Source organism: Corvus kubaryi, unplaced genomic scaffold (assembly GCF_017639235.1).
Source record: "Corvus kubaryi isolate FWS band 111438036 unplaced genomic scaffold, C.kubaryi_AGA036_p1.0 37236, whole genome shotgun sequence".
NCBI lineage: Eukaryota > Metazoa > Chordata > Aves > Passeriformes > Corvidae > Corvus > Corvus kubaryi.
The window spans coordinates 2,751,610-2,767,602 of record NW_024581067.1 but is presented as its reverse complement, the minus strand read 5'-3'; the positions used below and the strand labels follow the sequence as shown (position 1 = coordinate 2,767,602).

At 46.7% G+C, this 15,993-nt stretch overlaps 1 protein-coding gene across 5 annotated transcripts in view; it reads right to left on the bottom strand.

Moving 5' to 3' along the window:
• PAX5 (paired box 5) overlaps positions 1 to 15,993 on the bottom strand; it is a 138,843-nt gene that overhangs the window by 19,309 nt on the left and 103,541 nt on the right. The gene's annotated exons all lie outside the window — the stretch shown is intronic.

Below are 15,993 nucleotides of genomic sequence, written 5' to 3'. Positions count from 1 at the left end.
GAGGGACACACAACTGTGGGGAACCCTGAAGGGCAGGAAAAGGGTCTGGGCTCTCAGCAGAGAACAACAGCATGGTTTTCCCTCAGTAAAATGAACTTTCCTCTCCACACCAAGCCATTGCAGTGGCTTAGGGTGAGAGAGAATGAAGTCTTTAGTCCTGTCTAGGAAGCTGCTGCCTCTGAAGCTCACAGGACTAATTCCCTTAGAAGTTTTCCCCATGAACAGGAGAGCTGGGAAAAACCTTTCAGTTGATACTCCATATCACATGAAAAAAAAGATGTTTCACATCACTAACATATTTTTGAAAACTTGTGACAATTCAGACAAAATTCTTCAGTGAGAGTCAGAGATTTTGGTTGTTTTTTTTTTAAATCAGTTGTTTTCCAAACAAATATTTTTCTTTCAAATTCAGAGAAATACTAAGTTTCCAAATTGAGTTCAGTGAGACTAAGAAGAGAAAACTTATCCAAAAATCTCACCAGTAAACTAACTGTAGCTTTGAAAAGAAGAAAGAACTATACTTTTGAAAAAAACTCCACAGTAATTTTTATTGTTGGTTTTTGTTTGAATTGAATCTTGGACTTTCTCCTAATTTCAACATTCATTAGCAAACAGCAGGATCAGAGATATAAATTTCTCTAATCTAAAAATATCAGCTGCATATATAACCTGAGGGAGTGGCAACTCAGGACATGCCACAGGCTAACCACCAGTCATCTGTCAGGTCTTCTCCTGCTCCTTCACCTGCTCTTTCTGCAGAAGTCCCACAGGAAGAAGGAAATGGATCACTCTGCTTTCTACTCTGCAGACCAAGCACACTTGGCTGGTAACTTGCCTGCTCTAGATGGAGCAGTCTACATGCTACAAAAATCAGAAGTGCCAAAAAAAGGGGAAAATTACCGAACTACAGCCCTACTGTAACAAAGCAGGTATTTCAGAAACAGCGTCCCCCAGGGAAGAAGCTGAGCAGGAAATACACTGTATCTAGCAAAAGCCTTCCATGATCTGCTCAATTTGTCTGAGTGAAGGCACTCAGGGTGATAACCAGCTAACATCCAGGACAAGCTGGTGGGATTCATAGATGAATCTTTGAAGGGTAGGCTTGGGGAATTTTCTCAAGATTGTGTTACCAGAAACCATGCCAAGGGTGAATGACATGTCCAACATGTGGCAATGGATGCTGCAGCCAGATCCCCGTGGAAAGATCTGGCAGCCTGGGATGGCAATACAACCCTTTCAGGTCTTGATGCCTGTCTTGTCCCCACTCCTGTAAGCAATGCATATGCCACCCCAAAGAGATGTATCTTCACTCTGAGCAGAGTGACGCATGATGGCAGCCCCCTGAGCTCACATAGTGCTGGGGCTGGCATGGGTTATGGTGGGCAGAAGCTTTAGTAGAAAAGAAATGTTTCCCAATGGGGCTGAAAAATGCCATTTTGGAAAACCTCTTCAGTGAGCAGTTTCAAAAAAAGGAAACTGCTTTTCAAGACACCTGAGGTCCACTGCATCAAAATGGGAAGCTGCTCTCCTCAGTGATCCTGCACTTACCTGGCATTGTATCCAGCAATCTATTCTCACAGGAAAGAAGTGAAAAAAGCATTAATAAATGGAAAAGTGGAAATGCTTTACAGACAATTAATATCCCACCCCCAGCCTTTTTCTTTTTCTGAAGATGGAATTGAAAATAATTGATTTCAGCAAAAGAACAACACTTGCAAAGAACAACACTTGCAAAGGCAAAAAAGCCTTTAACCCATGTTCTTTAAACACAAAATGACAAAACTATATAAAAAATTTCCTCCAAGACAAGCCAAGACAGGGTATCTGAAGCTGTGATGTGCTGCAACTGTCAGGTCAACCCTGAGATATTGTCATTCATAGGATCCTAGGTAGTGCCACTAAACTGAATTATTAATTAGACAGCATTTTGCCTATAGGAAGAACTGCCAGAAAATGTGGCAATAACTGTTAAATACAGGGGCAGTGATATAAGCCAGACTCTGCTTTGGCCACTGAGCACCTGCAATACCCTCCTTGAACAAACCTGAACAAACAGAGGAATACCTTTTGTTTGTTAGAACCATTTTCTCTCCTAAAAGCAGGAGGAACAACCCACTTTTTTCCCCCAAGAAACTACAATATATACATTTATATAAATAAATATACAAAACTATACAGTTCATATTCTTTTACCTACAGACACCATTACAGCAATCCAGCTGGACACCACCTGGACAAATGCTAGCGGCAAAATCCAGGGTCTGTTCCCATAGCAGGTGGGGTATCCCATACAGAGCCACTGGCAAGGGGACCAGGGTCTTCTCCTGGGATGTCAGAGACTGCAGCACCAAGGGTGCATGTACAGAAACACACCCCCACATATGAGGACAGACACACACACACACTAACAAAGACCTGCCAACATGGACATAGGTACATGCTCCTTACACATACAGGCTTGTAAATCCACTGGCAAATCTCCTGTAAGTGAATCAATAGATCACTTATAATCATCTATGACCCCTCATACACTCACACTCACCAAAAGCACGTCCAGTCCATGTCTGTCCCATCTTGCAGTCATTGGTTAACCCTTCAATGAGTGGCTGAGGTGCAGCCATCCTCTGAATCCTCACACATGTGATTTCAAAATGAAATTAACTCCTACTTCGGCTAATTGCTCCTGCGCATTACCCAAGGAGAAGTTTATCATAGCTGTGCTTGGAAGGCACTTGGTCACATTCAGAGAGCGTCTCTCCAAAGTTCCCAGTCCCATCAAGACTGCCAATTAACTTCTAATGAAGGTTGTATATAATTCTGTGATCACACAGATTGGCCAGTCTTTCTCCTTTATTTTATCTTTACATTAGCTTGCACTGGTCAAAGATGTAGCATTTTAACAGTTCTGAGTGGGCTGTCATATTTTAAGAAAACAGGAACATGCAGATTTTTGTAACACTACCGCATTTCCAAGAAGCTACAAGGCACAGAAATCCCATCAATGACTAATGAGTTGTGGGTTAAGGTGGACATACCTTGCTGAGAAGTCACTGTAGTATTCTCGACCCGTGCTGCCTGCCATAAAATTTTAATGCTGCTTCTGACATATTTATGAAACACCTTACCTAGTCTTTGCAGGATGACAAAAAGATTTACATCTGCAATTACTGCAAGCACATAGGTTTTAGCTATGCACTTTAAACTTTTGTACACAAAGGTATTTAACTTTAATACAACAAAGGTAGGTGGTGCCACAGAGCAACCATATTGGAACTGCATTAGGAGAGATTTATTTCTCTGTACTGGAGGACAATTGCCCAACTCATCTGCATATAAGATGGCATTGCATTTAATGAAAATGGGGGGTTTGCCCCTTCCCTCTCTCAGCTGCCCCTGTAGAGTCATCTCCCCTCTCCACCAGCCACTGGCATGCAGACTCTTGGGATCCCAGGTGTACCCAGCAGCAAGAAGCTGGACTGACAACAGTGATATCAAGATCAGCAAGCCACACTTGGCCATGCATAGAGCCTCAGTACCAGTGCTGCCAGATATGGGGCTGGGAGCGCACTGCTACTCTGGTTGCTGCAGCTGCTCATACCAGACTGTCTCTCCCTAAGCCTGATCTGTGGGGCTGCTGCAACCTTCTCAAAGCCCCATTGCATCCTGTATGCAGTAAAGGTGAATGGCAAAAGATGGATAAGGGACACAGAGAGAATGCAGGGCATCAAGTAGATAAGAGGACAGGGTAGATCAGGGTCATAGAGCTGACAAGGGACACGTGGCAGATGAGCAGCAGACAAGGAGGACAAGGGTTGTTGAGTGGACAAGCAGCACGGGGGATGCATCCACGCAGACCGTCACTTAATGCCTATGTGCCTAGGCACTCCAGACCTGTGCGTGCATAGCACATCAGGGCAGGCACCACTTCATCTTCTTTGCTCCAGACTGACCAGCTTGGTAGCACAGACGGGATGAAAGGGTAAACAACTGACTAACAGAAAATAAATTTTGCAATATGTTTTCATCCCAAACTGGTGTAAAAATTTACAAGAAGTATCTTGTGGGATTAAAATCTCTGAACTAGGCAGCAGAAATATTGCACTTGGTTCAGGTAAAAATATTCCACCCCATGCTTCATCCTGACTTGAGCCTTTTCTATAATTTCAGCCTTTATAATGACACTACAATATGTGGTTACTTCCAGAAATTACACAATAATTTAGCTCATAGCAGAAGAAGATATAATGCTACAAGTGATAGTAACATAGACTGCAAATATTATAAAGTCTGGAAATTAAGCATTTTGGTAGCTTGATAAATGTGCTTTGCTGCTGACATGGAGGCTGTCCTCATTTATATTCCAATGCAGGTGTGGGAACATGGGCAGGAAAGTGTCTGCATGACTGAGGGAGCATCCTCCTACATCAGCACAGTCTCAGGCATTCCTCTGGTGCCCCAGTCCTCGGTGACCATGTCAGACCCCATCATGGACTGGCCATGGCTCACATGGGACTGGGACAGCAGCTCCAGGAGAGGGCCAGGTTCTGCCCTTTCTGCCAAGGTGGCAGCACCTTTGACAGATGAAAAAGTATCTTGTGTTCACCCCCTGCATGGATGAGCTCTGCCAGCTGAGCCACACAAAATCTCAGCATCTCAGCTACTCTGCAAGGCCAGGTTTTCAGCTGTACTGCAGGTTTCATCCACCCCTGGACTGGGACTTTAGCACACTAGCAGGGTCTCCCTTCCGCACTCTGTCATTGTGGGGAGCTTGTGCAAGCTCTGAAACACAGACACACATGCCCAGAAGAGATGATGTCAGGTTTTCTTTCTGACACCAGAGATGATGCAAATGAACGCCTGAGTGACAGAAGACAGGTAATTTCTCACTTAATTTCCAGCACACTGCTTTGGTTCTACACCACATCCACATTACAATCATCCTTTAAATGCAGAATAAAATCTTGTCAGCTGATCTCAGGTTCCTGGGAATGTGGCAGCTCAGTACTCTGCCACAATGGATGGGACACTTTGCTGGCAAATGCTGTGTAGCCTAAGCCATTTCCAAATAATGTCTGCAGCTGCTTTGCCTGACTTATCTGGCTGAATCAGCCAAAAATGGTGCTGAGGAAGAGAAGACATAAGTGGAAAAGGGATGACAGATAGGGAGTCGCCTCCCATAAATAGCCAGCTGATGCTTGAGGACATCACAGCTTGTCATAGCAAATGCCCCAGTGGACCCATAGTTCCCAACAGCCCAGCACACACCTCACCAGGACCAGGCTCCTCATTGACTCCTGGCATTATGTTTCCTGACTTCAGTAAATGTGCAAGAATCAAAGACAAACTAGCCTGAGCTGAGATGGCTCCTTCATCCTGAAGAAGGCTGGTAGGAGAAAAAGATGGGGCAGCACCAACACCCTCTGCCCACACCATTAACAGACAAAGCAAGCAGACCTTCTCCCACCTGGGCACTGCTTGTCTCACCATGGAGTCTTTGCACACCTCTCCACCTGAGTAAAACATCCATGTTCACCCAGCAGTTACTTGTGACAAAGTGTTGATGGAGTAAAGCACCCAGACTCACAGGATTTAATGCATCTGCTACCGAAAGGACATCAAGTCAGTACAAGAGTGCTGTTTTTATTCCTTTAATGTAGGAATTGAGGATGTGACATTTAAATTTCCCAGCTTACTCTACAGTCAGTGCAGAACCTACTGTGGTCATAAGAGACAGATGACTTATTCTCAGTTGAAGTGCCCCAGTGCCATACTTGCTGACAAAAACAAATGAACACATACTTCTTTCTGGAGACTTCTCATTTCCCCATGAAGACTGTCCCTCTTCTCCTGGCTCAGAACATGCACCCCATGAGTAGGAGAAGCATCCTTGGACTCTTAGCTCCTGCATCCCCTGTCCAGGGGTTCACACCTGCCTCACACAGCTGACCACACAATAGTTTTCCAACACAAACACTGCTTCCTACAGACTGACAGCCTCTGCTATAAACTGTGTTTTCAGAGGAGATTTCTGCTGTGGAAAAAGGGCAGTTCTTGGAGCACCATCCTTCATTTTTACTACAGCATGTCATTTTGATTAAAAGTTCTCACTTAATTTTGCTTTCTTTCTGTTACCCCTTTTTTTTCTTTTGCACTGATCACATTACATTGAATTGCACTGCACTGCAATCTATTGTACTGTCTAAGCATTTTCACTTGTTTTGATAAAGTCTCAAGGAGTTCCAGAAACTCCTGGAAAGAGAATACTTTATTATCAAAGTATTTCATTTCAATTTGTGCTGTAGGCATCAGTTCTGAGAACTGGAGTTTACCACAGGGCAGATGTTCTATGTTCAAACAGTCCTAACTGCAAGCAAACCCCTTCCAGCAACCATCATAAAGAAGCCAAACCTACCATCTCAGAAAATAAGTCCAGCTAGTAGCAAAAAGACTGATTTCATAAACAACAGCCTGCAGGAGAGTGGCTGCAAAGTCCCCCAAAACTTCTACAGGGGTCATCCTCCCATGGCAGACAGGAGTGCTCAGGGAGCTGGGGGTGCTTGGGTTCAGGATCTAGTCTGCAGCACTCCCTTGGCCACAGAAATGCTGAAAGCAGGAGACATCCATCCCATTGCAGGACAACTTGGAAAGTGCTTCTTGATACCTTGAAGCTGGGCAGACATTGAACTCTTGTCATCCTGAGCCAGGCACATCACTCAGTGCATGCAGAAACCCAGGCTGGGGATGGCATATGAGAAGCCCCCTCTGAGACAAGAATCTCAGCAAGAGGTGGGCTATCCAGGGTCTTATGCTCAGGAGGAAAGAAAAAGCATTTTCCCAACCCCCACCACATGAAAGCGCTGGACAGTTGGGCTGTAGAACTCAGATGTGATGGGAACATAGACTTTACTCTCCCATCACAGTTATCAGCTGCCATGCTGCTTACTTTGGGGATCTCAGCATTTGCTCATTGTCAAACACAATTTGTCTGGAAACTGCCTGATTGATTTTGGTGGCTAGGTCTGGCTGCTCCACACACCCCACACGTAAGGTACCTGAGCCACTGCTGGCAGCCCTGACAGATGATGGGCACTTCGCAGGGCTCAAAGCCCCAACAACTTGCTGTTCTCAACCATGACACTTCGTAATCTCCAATCTTTTTAAACTCTGTGTGCTGACATAACACAAAGGATGTTGTGGTAGCATGAAGAACAGAATTCAGAGAAATTGTAGTCTGTGTTGTGTGCTCTCACATGGCTATTTCTCTCCTCTGAGAAACCACACTACATACAAGGCGGTTGAGTTCAGCCCTGCAAGTACAAGACAGTCCAGGTCAGCTCTAGCTGTTCCTTCCTTGCTTATAAGCAATGCCTGTGTGAGGCTCAGAACACTGGGCACTTGAATCACAGAATCACAGAATAAGAGAATGTTTTGGGTTGGACAGAACCTTAAAGTTCATGTAGTCCCAACACCTGCCATGGGACTACACCAGGCACTATACCATTCCACTATCCCAGGTTGCTCCAAGCCCCTCCAACCTGGCCTTGGACACCTCCAGGGATGTGGCAGCAACAGCTTCTGTGGACAACCTGTGCAATGTCTTATCACTCTCATAGCTCTGCTACACTAATCCAAACCACAGCTTTCCAAAATGAGAACTAATGTAGGTCTCATGGCTTTCTAATTACAGTTATCTTTTCGTTATTGTGTTTTCACCACAGGACAGCTGACTGTAATGAAGAAACAAGAGCAAACAGGAGTGGACCCATGGAATGCAGAGGATGCAGCAGTGTGCCTCACCTTTGGCATGTCACGTCTGGCTGGATACCAAGCTGTCACAGCCAGCACATTGGGGGTGCATCACCTGGGCAGCCACTGTCATTGCTTTGAGACCCAGCAGAACAATGATCTATTAGCAAATCCTCTGTAAAGCTGCTCCTGCCTTTGCACAGCAGAATGGCAGTTCCCCTGCAGCCTCTACATACAGGGGGAGTGTTGTTAGTGCCCAGAGGACCCCCTGGGAGCTGCCTGGGTAGGTGCGAACTGATCCCGCATACAGGAAACTCTGTAAATCAGACCCATGTGCCAGGTCGTACACAGCAAATTACTGAGCTTTTAACATATCATCTTTAAATTTCTGGCTCTAGATATTTTGGGGCAGTTTATTGTAGCTGTCAGCACAATGGGTCTCAAAATTACTGTCTTGTAGAGGACAGAAAAATCTTTAGTAACATAACCTCCCCCTAAAAGAAAAGAAACAAACCAGTAACAAAACACTTATTAAATTCTCACTATTGCTTTTATAACCACCAATCTTGCTTAAATGTGGGCAGCACATCTGACCCATAACACTGAAGGATCATTAACAGAAAACCATTCCTAGCTGCCACCAGGGTCTCCCTGTGGGTACCTTGGAGATGGAATAGTTCCCTTCTGGGGATGCAGGACAGAGCCCTGTGTCATCAGCTGCGTGTCTCCCTCTCTCTCCTCCCATCTTCAGGGACCATGGGTATATATGGCGCAGGCAGCATCCCATTACTGCCCAGAGCACCATCCTCTGCAGTGATGCTCCAAAACAGCTGAGCTACGTAACCACAGACAACCCAGGAGTCTTGGCCAAGGCTCCAGAAGAAATGACCACAAGCCCTGGTTTCCATCCCTCAATACTAAAAATCCCCAACCTCAACACTCTTGGACCCCAAAGCAGCTTAACTTGAACACTGGTATCTGAACAGAGCACTCCCCTATTCGAAGGGCAGCATCACTCAGCTGCTGCAGCCCCAAACCCTGGCACCATCCTGGGGTGGGGAGGGGACAGTTATGGCATGGAGGTCTGGCTGGAAGATGCACTCCAACCCACAGCCCCCAGTGCCACCACTGCTGGCTGACAAAGATGGATTTGACTGAAGGTAGCCAAACTGTCACTCAGGAGGTGCCCCCTCGGTACTCTTCTGGCTGGATCTACTGGAGGATGGGCTTGCCTGAGCCCCTCCTGTCAGGGATTTCAAAGGGAACAAGCAGCTGAATTCGGATCTGACAGCTCAGCCGAATTAGGGCTATTTGCATGCTAATTTCTACCGTGCTTAACTCACTGGCAGACCTAGAGCAAGAGGCAGCCTCTGCATGTTTGGAACAATGCTTCACTGATCTAGCTGTGTTAACGAGCAAATTATGGTAATTTTGTTATTACAAATGCATAGAAATTTCTAAAGAGTGGAGCAATACAATATGTTTTCTCTCCTCCTCCTCATTCCTAAATACAGACCTCTTTGTTTATACACACTTCACCTTGCTTACTTACGTTTAGATATGCACAATGTCTTACCTTGACAGGAGGCAGAAACTATGGACAGAGCAGAGAGGGCCAGCAAAGCAGAGTGGTCTGGCTCTGCCACGCGTGGAACACTGGGGACCACATCCTCAGCTGGAGTAAAGAGTGGAGGGCCTAACTGACCCCAGGTGAGGATCGCTCTGCAAGGGGAAGGTGGATCAGTAGATCCAAAGGCTGTAGGCTTTCCAGCATTTCATCTTCCTGTCCTCTTCAGTATAATTTCTAAATCAATTCAATTAAATAATATCTGACGACATAATTGTAGTAGTTTAGTTCAAAATCCATTACTTACTTATTTTCAATCATATTGAAAATAATATAAATTTTATCTATATTCTGTGCAAGCATGATAATTACATTCCTGAGAGACGAGAACCAAAATGTTTTTCCAGACTGCCAAGATTCTGGCAGACCCTCATTCAAAATGTACACGAGCAAAGGCTAAACATATACCATTTACCTAACTGCTTCACTATTAATTAAGGGGATCATTTGTCAGCTGATTTGCAATTTGGTATTGCCCTAAGATATTTGTGATGGTACATCACATACTCCATCATATGTGATGAAACTTCTCTGGAATTTGTCTTCTAAGACTTCAGAAGAGTGGGGAGACACTTTTGTGGAGCAGCCCCAGACATGGGGAAAACACAAAGAATTTGCTTAACCAGGGGAGGCCACATGTCAGCACTTCTGCCCTTTGGTAGCAGATCTTCTGACTGTGGCATTGAAGCCTTGGAATGTTTTTGTGGGCATCTGCAGGGGCTGAAGGTGTCTTTGGGGTGCATCAGGGGACACCTGGGTTTGGGTTTGAGTTGCGTGAGCTGTCAAAAAGGCACAGGTGCCTATAAGCCAAGCAGATATACCTATCCTGGCCACAAAAGCAGCATGAAGCAGGTGAAGCAGTTCGCAAACACTTGGGAAATCACTTCCAAGCTCTGAGGAAGTAACTTGCAAACTTTCTGCTTCACCAAAGAATTGCTAAGGTTTATTCCTCATTTGCTGTAGGTCCATCTAGCATAAAGGGCCAGAATCTCCTTTCACTCTCACTGGCCAGAAAAATGTCAGTGTCCAAGTAACCAAGCAGTTCCAGCATTATGTTGCACATCAGAGGAGGATCTGGTTCACTGATGCCCCCTGACATCCCACTTACTGCAATTTGCTTTCTCTGCCCCTGGTTTTAGGCATTTTATCTCTCAGCTGCTTCTCTTTTATTTCCTAAATATTGTCACAAGATTTCAACATGCTGTTGCAAAACTTCAGCAAACGTAGAGCCAGAACAAAAAAACACCAACATATTAAAAGAACTATTAATAAAGTCTTCAGTGTGCCAGTGGATCCAAATTCCACCAATCCCTACAGACTGGATCCTGGTAGTCCCAGCCATTCAAATGTCTGCCTCCTGACCCCTCCATGACATGAGGCTGGCATTCTGGCACTCTGCACCCCTTGCTGCAGGCTGGGTGCCAGTGGACTGAGAGGCACTGCTATCCCTTGCAGACTCGGGTGTGAGGAACAGCCCCAACAGGAAGCCACACAACCTTACTGTTCCTCAGCATCAATACCTGCCAGCCACAATGAAAAAATGCATTTGAAAACCACGTGGGTTTTTTGCAACATCATCTCCTTCCCCTTCACATGTTAGAACGAGCATCTTCTCTTAGGTAAAAGATTGCTAATGACAGCATTGCTATTTTTTATGCCTTTCTTTTCAAAGCCCAGTTTTGAATGTCAGTGTTTTCAGGTCCCTTTAGTCAGGTAATTGCACATAGACTTCTTATAAAGGAAATTCATTTGTTCAGGGTCACTGCATGGTTTTTCATTAAAAACAAATTACCGGTGTTCAGAAAGGACATCTGGGTTTCACGAGTCCCATTAATGACTATATTCTCAGCATCACTATTCTGGAGAGTCTACCCTTTCCTGTCACCCAGCATGCAGAGCCTGCCAGGAGAGGAGGGGATGGGGTGAACAGCAGCCCTGGGGAGGGGAGAATGGGTGGCAGAGCAGGGGCTTCAACCCTGGAGATGGGAAGAAGGAATGGGGGAAGGGGATAGAAACTGCAGGGGCTGCTGTCCCAGTACTTCTAACACAAGAACTGGAATAAGGATTTAAGTGAGTTATCATGGCTACTTGCATATGACCTTTGTCCAGCTCAGCTGCAGCATCATGACACAATGGCAAGGGCACACACATGCTGAAGGTGGACACAGGCATAGTTTGTCCAAACCCCTGTCTCAGCAATGAAACTGCTGCAAGCTCCTCTGCCCCAGCCCTGTCAGGACTCAAATGGGACACAGCTTCCGGGATGGGTTCCTTGGAGCAGGCAAACATATTGTAGCTCTCGCACCACTCCTCATGTTTCCCCTCTGTCCCCTTGCTGAGGGCCACCATCTGCCCTACACATGGGAGAACACAGACCTTCCAATACATCTTGGGAGCAGACCCACGGACACAAGTAGTTATCTATGAAGAGAGACCTGAGCTGGTGCTGGAAATAGGCTGGTGGTTTGTGAAGCTATAAAGGATCAAGAAAAGACCCCAGTCAAGCAGCACTGGTCCCTGTCACCATGCCAGCTCCAGTCAGCAGGGCAGCAGAACCCATGAAGAAGGAGGGATAGCACTGGAGAGAAGGCCCAGCCTTCCAGAGGTAATATGGTAATGGTATGGTCTCTGCGACCAGCCAACAGCTGCTTCAGAAGCTGTGCTTCCTTTCAAACTCTTCACCTCAAGAAAGGGCTCTGGGTCCCCCTCACAGGCTGTGGAATAGAAACCGTGCAAATACTGCATTTCCCAGTGTGCACGCAGCTTGCTTCTGCTGAGCTCCCAAAGCCAAGTGTAAGGCAGTAAAAGGAGCAGAGGAGGCAGAAGCTGCAAGCAGAAGACACCACCATCTCCATCCAAAGAAGCAAACAGCCCCAGGAGCAAGCACAGCCAGGTGGCAGCAGGCGTCACATTGTGAGTACATGATGGGGTGGAGAAGACGCAGTGTGCTCCTGCCTGCTCTTCCCCAGAGACTTTCCCCCAGAAAGGAAAGGCTGTTGGGAAAACACTACTCGGTGTTTCCAAAACCACAGCACATTAGGGGCACAGTCACAATGTGAACAAATAGTAACAACAGTACCAAATTATGGGGGATAATTTCTGTATGCAGCATCTCATTAACCTGTGGGATCCTGTGCCCTGAGATGATGCTGAGGCCACGAATCTAGTAGGAACCAACAGCGGATTAAAGCTTTAAACAGGTAACGAAAATATACAGAGCTGCACTAGAAAAAATGAACATTTACAAGGAATATAAAGTTTTATGCTTCAAGGCATCAGCCACCAGACAATGAGGGTTAAAGAGAAGAGCTCATGCTGTGCCAGCTGCTTCAGGCGCTGCTATGTCCCCTTCCCCAGGTGAGGTTGGTGGCTGTTCCTGCAATCCTGTGGCTTCCTGTGACATATACCAAATGATGAAGTCAATGTTGATGCCTGCTCCCAGCATGCAGGAATATTTACCAATGGTCACCAATCTCATGTAGGGTCTACCAGCCTTCCTCCTGTCATTCATAGTCTCCCAGAGGAAAAGGTGAGTCAGGCATGGGGCATGGAGCACAGGCAAACAGGATGCCAAGCCAGGGACTGGAAGAAGGTGCCACTGGGCTGCTGCAGGGTGAGACCGTGGCCACAGGATGGGAGAGGAATGTGGAAAGTGACTTTTCCTAGTCCCTGCATAGACATTAGGATCTTCCCTATGACAGGAAAGATGTCTATAGGGCTCCCTCCAGCCTCAAAGTGGGATTAATGGCTCAGTCATTTAATGGTAACTGGGGTCTAGAGCAAACCTGTCTCTTCTGCATGGACTGCTGGCACCACTGCTTTACAGAGAGGGGCCTGATCTCCCTCTGTTAACAGCTTCCTGATTCTACCTCTACTTACAGTACCAGGAAGAAGCATATGAACTTCAGCAGCACATTTCCATCAGTGCCTCAGTTGAAACATTGAGTCATGGAATGACCAGGCATTTCAGGATGGAAAGGTCTTCACGTGGTCTCAAAACCCTTGTCAGTGCAGGATCAGCAACACGTCCAGGGCAGAATACTCAGGGCTTCATCCAATGTGGCCTTGAAAACCCTCAAGAATGGAGACTGCACAACCCCTCTGAGTAACCTCCTCCACCTCTGGGCCCATCTCTTTGGGGGGAAAGTTTGGACACTTTTGTCATACCCAGTTGCATCTTGCTTGTTTCAACTTCTGCCAATTATTTCTTTGTGCTGAGGGGGCCCAAACCAGTACTATTCCCACTGTAAGTCTGCAAGTTTCAAGTGAAGGAGGGATAACTCCTTCCCTCCAACTCCTGCCCAGGATGATGCTAACCATTCTCACCACCAGTGCACATGGCAGACTGATGCTCAGCTCCCAGTTTGCCTCATCCTTGGAGCCCCTCCAGGAACCAAACAGTCCTCAGCCCATTTTGTTGCAAAGTGCTCCTTTTCCTGGTGCAGGATCTTTTGGTTTGCCCTTGCTGGGTTTCATGCTCCTCCCCAGCCTGCCTATGGGCCTCCACATCGCTGTCATGCTCTGGAATCTACTGATGGCATAATGCAGGTTGGGATCCTCTGAACACCTGATGAGCTGGGCTCTCTCCTAGTTGTGGATGAAGTTGTAAACCAGGAGAGACATTTAGCCATGCTTTGCAGTTCTATGCGTGGTACCAGCACCCAGGTGCAGTGTGGCATTAGCCACTACCTCTGAGCTTGACCACCCAGCCACTTGTTTTCCCATCTACCTACCCATCTGTCCCCACTGTGGCATTTCACTTGTGCCCTGTGACCTGTGCACTGTGGGTACTGGCAGCTCAGCACAGCTCAGACAGCTCCCCTCCAGTCACTTCTACAGGGTGACAGCCACCAAAAGGCAGGAGAGGCTTGCAGGGCCAGTGACCTGCAGAGGGAATGCATTCATGGGAGCCTCAAGCTATGGCAGCTCTCAGTCCCTAAAGCTCTGGACTGAAATCAAACCATGTGTTTGCTTGTTTAATTTCTTCAGAGAAAAGCATTTGAATAGTATATTCTCTGCCATGGCAGACATTCACAAGCCACATAAAAGTGGAAATTCACTGCTGATATGCAAGTCCCTTGTTTTGCAGAAAAGGAAGGAGATGGGAAATTTTGAGCATGTGTTTGAACACGTCATGGAGATGCAGCAGAGACAGGTTCCTGTGTACATCCTTGCCTGTGGGAGAGATAAGGAAGGGCCTGGGGCTGGAGGAGGCAAAAGTGTTCTCCTGTTAGGATGAGCAGTAGCAGGGGGGCTGGAGAAGAGAGAAGGACAGAACATGAAGCTGAATCCACACATCTTGCAAATGCAAGGGAGTGTGAAGGTCTGCCCTGCCCCATAAGCAAGCTACAGACCCCAGCAGGTGGGACAAACACCCACAGCATGGTAAGGGCCAGGTTTACTCACATCAGCAGGGGCAATGGCAGTAGCAACAAGGATGCAACAAAACACTGCTTATGGGTTATCATGTATACATTTCTCCCATGTCTCTAAGCACTTAACTCACACAATTGCTTAATTACAAGCAGAAATTCATGGCTAATGATTAAAAATCTTATCAAGGAAGCACATTTCTAGCAAAGGCTCCAAAAACTAGAACAAGGCAGAGGCAGGTCGTGAGATGAATTCCTGAGACCTGGCAAAACAAACACATGTCTGTGCTCGGGCATGACAATTTGGCCATTTTGGAACAAGCAGGGATGTGCCAGTGGCACCAGACTGGGTCTGTCACCTGCCTTACTGTCAGCCCCTCAGAGACTGTGGTGCTTACCCTAGCAAGGCTCTAAGACTGGTCCTGCAAAGGACAGGAGTTAAAGAAGGATTGAGAAGGCATTTTGGATGCTAGTTAGCAAATTCTCACTTAAATGAGACAGAGAACCTACAGGAATTGTAGCTGACCTTCACACTAGCTGGAGCAGAAGGTTGTTATTAAAGGAACCAGTGAGAGGAACAGTGCAGTTATTCAATATAATGGGTCACACAAGCCTATATGTAGTTAAAAATAAAATCTATTACCTGGGAAAATCAGCTCAGATGACTCTACATCACCAAACCCCCCACTGTACCTCCTCTGGCTGAGCACCACTAAGACCCACATCATGCAGCTCTGCCAAGCCACCCTGGCAGCTGCTCCCAAAGAGCTGGTAACTCCCCAAAGAAGAGAGAAGTGCTGTTGCCCCACCTCTCCTTGCTGCCAGTACCCAGAAGTCACCATCCTACCCTGGATTGCAAGCAGATCTGCAGCCAACAGCACTGGAGGGTGGCACCAGCAATGTGACATACCTGCAGAACCTGCTCTGCCCACCCCAGGCACCTGCGCAGCCCCCGATTCTGCTGCCACACAGGCAAGCAGTAGCCACCAGCTGGTTCACACCATCTGGCATTTCTGACTGCGAGGTTCCAAAATGGAAAGGATATTGCAGAAGTACAGTGTCCTGGGAGCAACTTGGTGTCCCCATAAGTCAGGTTTGCATGGAGGAAGATTGAGGTCAGGACATGTTCAGCTCCCAGGGCCAATGACCTCACTGCTGGGGCAGCACAGAGGGACAGTGTTGGGAGGAACCAGGTGAGTTAGAGCAAAGCCTGAGTCAGGTGAGTAGAGCCTGGCACAGCCCAACATG